Raw genomic sequence first — 6,257 nt, forward strand, 5'->3', positions numbered from 1 at the left:
AAGCTTTATGTTTTTTTCAGAACAATTCAGTCTAAAAATATAAAACACGGTGCCCTTTACCACAGAAATGCTTTGTTCTTGATGGAGCATTAATGAATAGCACAGGTTAGAAACACAAGTGTGTGCAGCGCTGTAGATGGCTGACAAAGCTCTTAACAGCTTTAACCAGTTATTAGAAAGGGTGTATGTGCATGCCGTTAAGTGTTCCTAGAAAAAATCTTAGAGAATTCTTTCACTGATTGATATTGGGAAAGAAAGTTTGATGCAGTTCACAAACCCTGGGAAATTCATATATATATATATATATATATATATATATATATATATATATATGATATTAATTCATTCAGGCAGGGGAAAAACATGCTGTTTGTGAGTATAGATCATAACTTTATTACAACATTATGCATGTTTTAATTAACTACTGTAAACATCATGTTATCTTTCGAACATGCAATTTAGACAAACCACACAACTCTGCTTTTAAGATGAACAAATTTCTTTCTGTGATTCATCTTTGAAAAGTGGCAAATGTCAAGGAAGCAATCTCGTATATGGTCATAGAAAAATGATTTGGTAACCATGGCAACATGTATGCTGTCAGGGCATGAGGGCAAGGATTTTATCTGATATGTGGGGCTAAAGGAGAAGATTGATTTAGGTAAGATTCTTAAGACATTTACTCCACCTGGACAATGGCTAATGTGTAGTGATTTATAAACTAATGGATCATAATGGGTCAAACATACAGTGACACAAATGCATAAAAAAAACACAAAAGCAAAAATAAAGATCATCTAGGGTGTCTGGAGTGAAATATAAAACAAAAATTTGTGTGCCTTTAAACTGTCGGTGTTCTTGGCAACACTTGCACCAAAGATGTTGTATGACATGCACACTAACCTTTAGGCTACCAGTTCGCACATGGGGTGCAGGGCTTTTATGAGGGCTTTTTTGTGAAAAGTGTGACAGGCATGATGATTAATTTCTGTTATTAAGTTAATAATGTATACTGTACAAACTGTACATACTGTATACTGGCTTTAACATGTTTGCTGAATGGCTACATCATTTGAATTTCCTCAACTTTTACCCAGAAGTCGGGTAATACTGATGTTATTTTTTAAAAAGTAGGGACAACCAGAAAAAAAAACATACACCAGTGAGGTAATGGGGAAACGGTATTAATTGCAGATAATTTCTGATGTGCAGGTGAAAAACTGTCCACACACATGTTCCATTTGGGTTTAAAATCACTGAACAGCAGCTAATGTTAGCTCTAGGCTGTACTGAAGTGGAAGCAGACTGGGAGCTAATTACTGTAAATGTAAGTATGGCGCACCAGGCATTTTATCTACAGTACCACACTTATTGAACTCTTCTGATCAGAAAATTACATGAAAGCCAGGAAATTAAATGAGCAGCGCTCTACTTATTTAGCACATACAGCACACACTGAACATATGTGGTCACTCCAAATAGCTGCAGAACTGAATACTGCAATTATGAAATAATTAGCTGGAAAAGAAGAGATATACTCCATAAACCCCCATGATAATGTCACAAGGAAGAAAAAAATAAAACCTTTTGCTCTCCTTATTGTTCTCCAGTTGTTTATTTATGGTGCTGTAGGATCATGGAGACCACAAAGGACTCATTAAACACATTTCTGTCACAGTCAGACCTTTGCTGACCTCAGCTCAAATCCTATTCCAACTTTTCCCATGAGAATCTCTTATATTGTCATCCTAAATATGAATAATGGATTTATAATACTTTGCAGTGGAGAGTATAAGCATGACATCAGCTTATATGCAAGTGACCCTGGGTCACTTCCCTTGAGTGTCCAAGACACAGCATTTATCAATAAATCCAGCTCCACAAAACCATTTTTTGTACAGGCAGAGAAAACTCACATGAACCAAAGAATGAATGCTAATTAACTGCAGCTGACTGTGAGTAAATATTTACTAGTAGCTTATTAGCACATTGTTAATTGTTCTAATTTTATTTTAATTATAGCAACTATAGTAAGTATAAAGACCGCATGGAACTGGCTCAACACACACAACAGGTAACAGTAACCTTGTTTTTTTCAAAACATTTATTATTTGTCTTGTCTTTGTGTTGCTCATTTTATTGCACAACTTTATCACTGCAGGTCCAAAAAGTACTCTTAAAATTAGTGGGACAAATAATCACTATTTAATGCCCTCCCACCTTCCTTCCATTAGTGTATCAACTTATTAGAGCAGGGTTATATTAGTCAGTTAGTTACATTATAAGGTAAATTAATAGTGCTTGCTAAGGAAATTAGTTTGTTAGTGTTAAGCATAATTTTATTATGAAAATCCTGTCAGCAGTTGCCTAACCATTGCAAAGAGGAGAGCTGCAGGCTCTTAGGTCCTAGACAAACATAAACAATTAACAGTATTACAGTTTTTCACATGATTGAAATGTTTGAGCTTTTCTTTAGCCCTGTTAAGGAAGTCTTGATTTGTACACAGTGAAACTAATAAAGTGAAAAAGAACAGAGTCAGTTCAAAAGTATGCTTTACTTTCTGCTTTAACACAAATAAAAAGTAGGTGTATAATCATCTCATTCATTTTGTTGATCAAACTTGAGTCTTAAAATTTGTATGGTTATAGTTGTCCTCTATTTGACCTTTTCACTGACTAGTAATGTGTTATAATGGAAATTTAGACCTAGAAAATGCATGCTGCTGGGATTCAATACATCGGGTATTGACAAGTATTTGAAATTTCCCAAAGGTCTTGACATGGATGTGGGCGGGCCTGGACTAGCTGAACTGTGCAACTCCACCGTCCTGAAACCTCCAGCCAGTACTACTTGTAACAGCTGTTACAAGTAGTACTGTTGGTGGAAACCCACACTGATGTTAACTAGCAGTAATGACACTGATGATGTAACATCAGTACATGTGCCACTGTGAATGTTTGTGAATCTGGGTTTTGGGAAAGAACTGTTCTCCCCTTTTTTCCAGTAATGCATACAACCATTGCATCATTTAGTGGTACACAGACCATACCAGCCTACTTTCACCTTTTGTATTCAGGCAATAAACAGCAATGTCTCATGAAACTGCCATGAAAGTCCTGACATATACAGAAATAATGGAATGTAATGAAATGTTGTTCTTGTTTTTCTGTATGTGATTTTTTTTGCAGCAAGAAGACAAGTTTAGTTCAGAAGAGACTGAAGCCGCTTGATAAAAGGCTGCAGAAAAATGAGGGTTTGTGAAATAAGTCAGACATTAAGACGAACATGGTTAATGTAGTGACACATGAGTACATCACTACAAATCAGTAGTGTTGACAGCCTGAAATGTTTTCATGTCAACCTTTGGTGTTGTCTGCTCTTGCATGAAATGCAGATGGAGATGGAAAGTGAAAAACTACCAGGTACCATCAAATACTTTTGCTTGATGGAAAACCAAAAAAAAAAACAAAACAAAAGTATAACATAAACAAAAAGTCCAGGTGGAATTGTTGTATTTAAGACAGGAAGTGTATTCCTGGTAGCTGAATTTGTCAGCTCACCTGTAAAAATATATGCATATAAGCATTACAGGAGTTTTTTAATGTTCTGAATCTAAATGTATTAAAATTAAACTTGAATATAAGGATATATAGTAAAGATGCTCCAAAAAGAACAATGGTACTGTGTCTGTGTCCAGCTTTTGGCTTTACTTAAAAACCATCTTTAGAAAGAGGCACAGATGCAAAGAAGCATAGCCAATAAACACTGGGTGTGCCAGCTGATTACTCATGTAGCTCAATTAAAGCTGATGATGTAACAGGTCTATTGTTTCTGTTCCCTCGAGGAATCAAGATGTTATGTGTCACATTTCATTTTATAAACCTTGAATAAAACATTTTCCATTTTTGTTTTAGACACATTGGTAACGTGACTCACACTGTGATTATGTTCAGTTGACACTCGTTCAGCGTGTTTTTGCTGATATGATGGTTTTTGCCAGGTTCACTGCTTTGGGTTTGTTTTACGGAACTCTTTCTACGTACGTAGCTTATGAGGCTTTAGTTAGTATGTTGTTCTATATTTTTACATGACTGAGCACCTTGCTTAACCACGCTTTAACAGGAACTTTACCTGTATATTGTCTAATGAAGGATTTATCCAGCAAAAGTCTGGGGAAAGTAACTTTAATTAAACCCCAGGGTTAGTGGTTCAGTTCCTGGTTTCTTCTGGCTACTTGTCAAGGTGTCCTTAGACAAGACACTGAAACCAAAGTAGCACCAATATGTACTGTCTGACCATAGTTGTATGTAATTATTATTATTAATAAAAATCCCTTTTGTCATATGCCATTTTGGTCTGCCAGTAATACACAAAGAAAAATGTGGTTCCTATGCATCTTTCTGGTACACTTAATATAATGCAAGAATCCACACCTCGATGATGCGAACTACCACCAGAGGCAGAAAGTTGTGCTAACCCTATGTTAACGCTTCCAATCTGGTGAAGATCAAAGAGTGAGGTGAGTCTGTAAGTAGCTGGTGATGGCCTCTGGCCTGACCAACTCATCAGCTGTGGTTCAGATTCTAGTTTCTGACACTTCACATTACAGTTGGCTGATTGCTGTATTTAAACTGAATTTATAGGGTATTTTTTTGTATTTTTTTTTTTTTTTTTTTACCAGAACTTAAACTGTAGGTGTTCTTAGCTACAGGGTGACTAATGTAAGACGGCTTACAGAGTTGCTGTACAGAGTGATGACTTCATTTCCAAATGACCACAGGTTACTTATCAACATAGACACGGAACATCCTTACGCCTGAGGGTGTGGGTTGAAAAGGGCTATCCAGAGATGTCCATGATGCTGCATCACAGCAATAAGGGACCAGAGACCTCACACTGTCTTAACTAATAAGAAATTTCCCACTCCTATAATACAACTAAACCAAACCGCACAACCATGCGTTTCAGTTTATTGCACCCGTGGCTATAACAGACAGCTTTGCTACTATTCCACAGTTAAAACATGCATAAGGAAGGCCAGGAATTATATCACTTTAAATAGACAGATGAACTTGATTTTATAAATACTATTTAAAGCATACACACACACACACACACACACACACATACACACTCTGCATGGTTATCTCCATTTTAGTATTCTGCCTATTCTGCCTGAATGGTACTGCTCACCATGAAAGCACACTGCTGTGGAAAACAGCCTCACCTTTTTAGCTCTATCCAGGACAAATGTAACATGTAACACAATAAGTCTTGCTACTTTATTTTGGTTTCCCATGATTGAAACTAAGAAATATGTTTAAAAAAACATTACATTTGTTTTTCTAATTACTGCTTAATTATCGTCCAGTGTTCCATGTAATTACAGAGTTAAGTTCAACAAGTGTGGTCTGTAATCTAAAGTGGTGCCTGTTAGCCTCATTACAGAATAGATAACCCATAAATGAAAATAATTTAAGTGTAGCTACATGTATTTTTTTGTTCCAGCTTGTTACCCCCTTATTTCAACTTGTTACCATATACATACAAATATATATTGTGCCATTATTACAAAAAAGCTGTAATCCAAGGCTTTACATGCTTGGTCACCATCCTGATGTCTTTATGATCTCTTCCTGAATTTAAGAACATACTCACCATGTTCAGTTGGTCTTGCAGCTTTTGTAGAAAACCAGCTCTGTGTGCAGAGGCAGAGGAATGTTTGACTGAGTTTGACTCAGTATGGGATGTGAACATAGCCACAGAGAAAGGCTAAAGTAGTGAGAGAGAAAGACATGGTGAGATAATTTGTTTAACCTGAGTTGACTGTCGCAGGCAGCGTGCAGACAGATGGTTTAACAGCATGACGTGAAAATCAGACTGCAAAGTCAGAGATGCAGTGAGAACCTGCTGCTTCTGTTTTTATGTCTTTGTCAGTCATATGAGATAATTACAGACTCTTGCTCTAGAGATGAAAACACAAATGTAAAGACATTATTTTCAGCACAATATGATCCAAAAATAATTCTTCATTAGACCATAATAGAAAAGACATTTGTAGAGATGCAGATTTGTGGCCAGGACTAGTGTTTTGCTTTACAAATCAAAAAATCATAAAAGACTCAATCAAGGAACAAATAAAGATTAAAAAGAGAATAAAACACATGCATAAAAAAACACTTTTTTTTTTTACTGACATGACGTCTCTGCTTTCAGGCACACATTCCTTATTATTAGTATTTCTTCAGAACATTTT

The sequence above is a fragment of the Anabas testudineus genome, chromosome 7 (assembly GCF_900324465.2).
Source record: "Anabas testudineus chromosome 7, fAnaTes1.2, whole genome shotgun sequence".
NCBI classification, from domain to species: domain Eukaryota; kingdom Metazoa; phylum Chordata; class Actinopteri; order Anabantiformes; family Anabantidae; genus Anabas; species Anabas testudineus.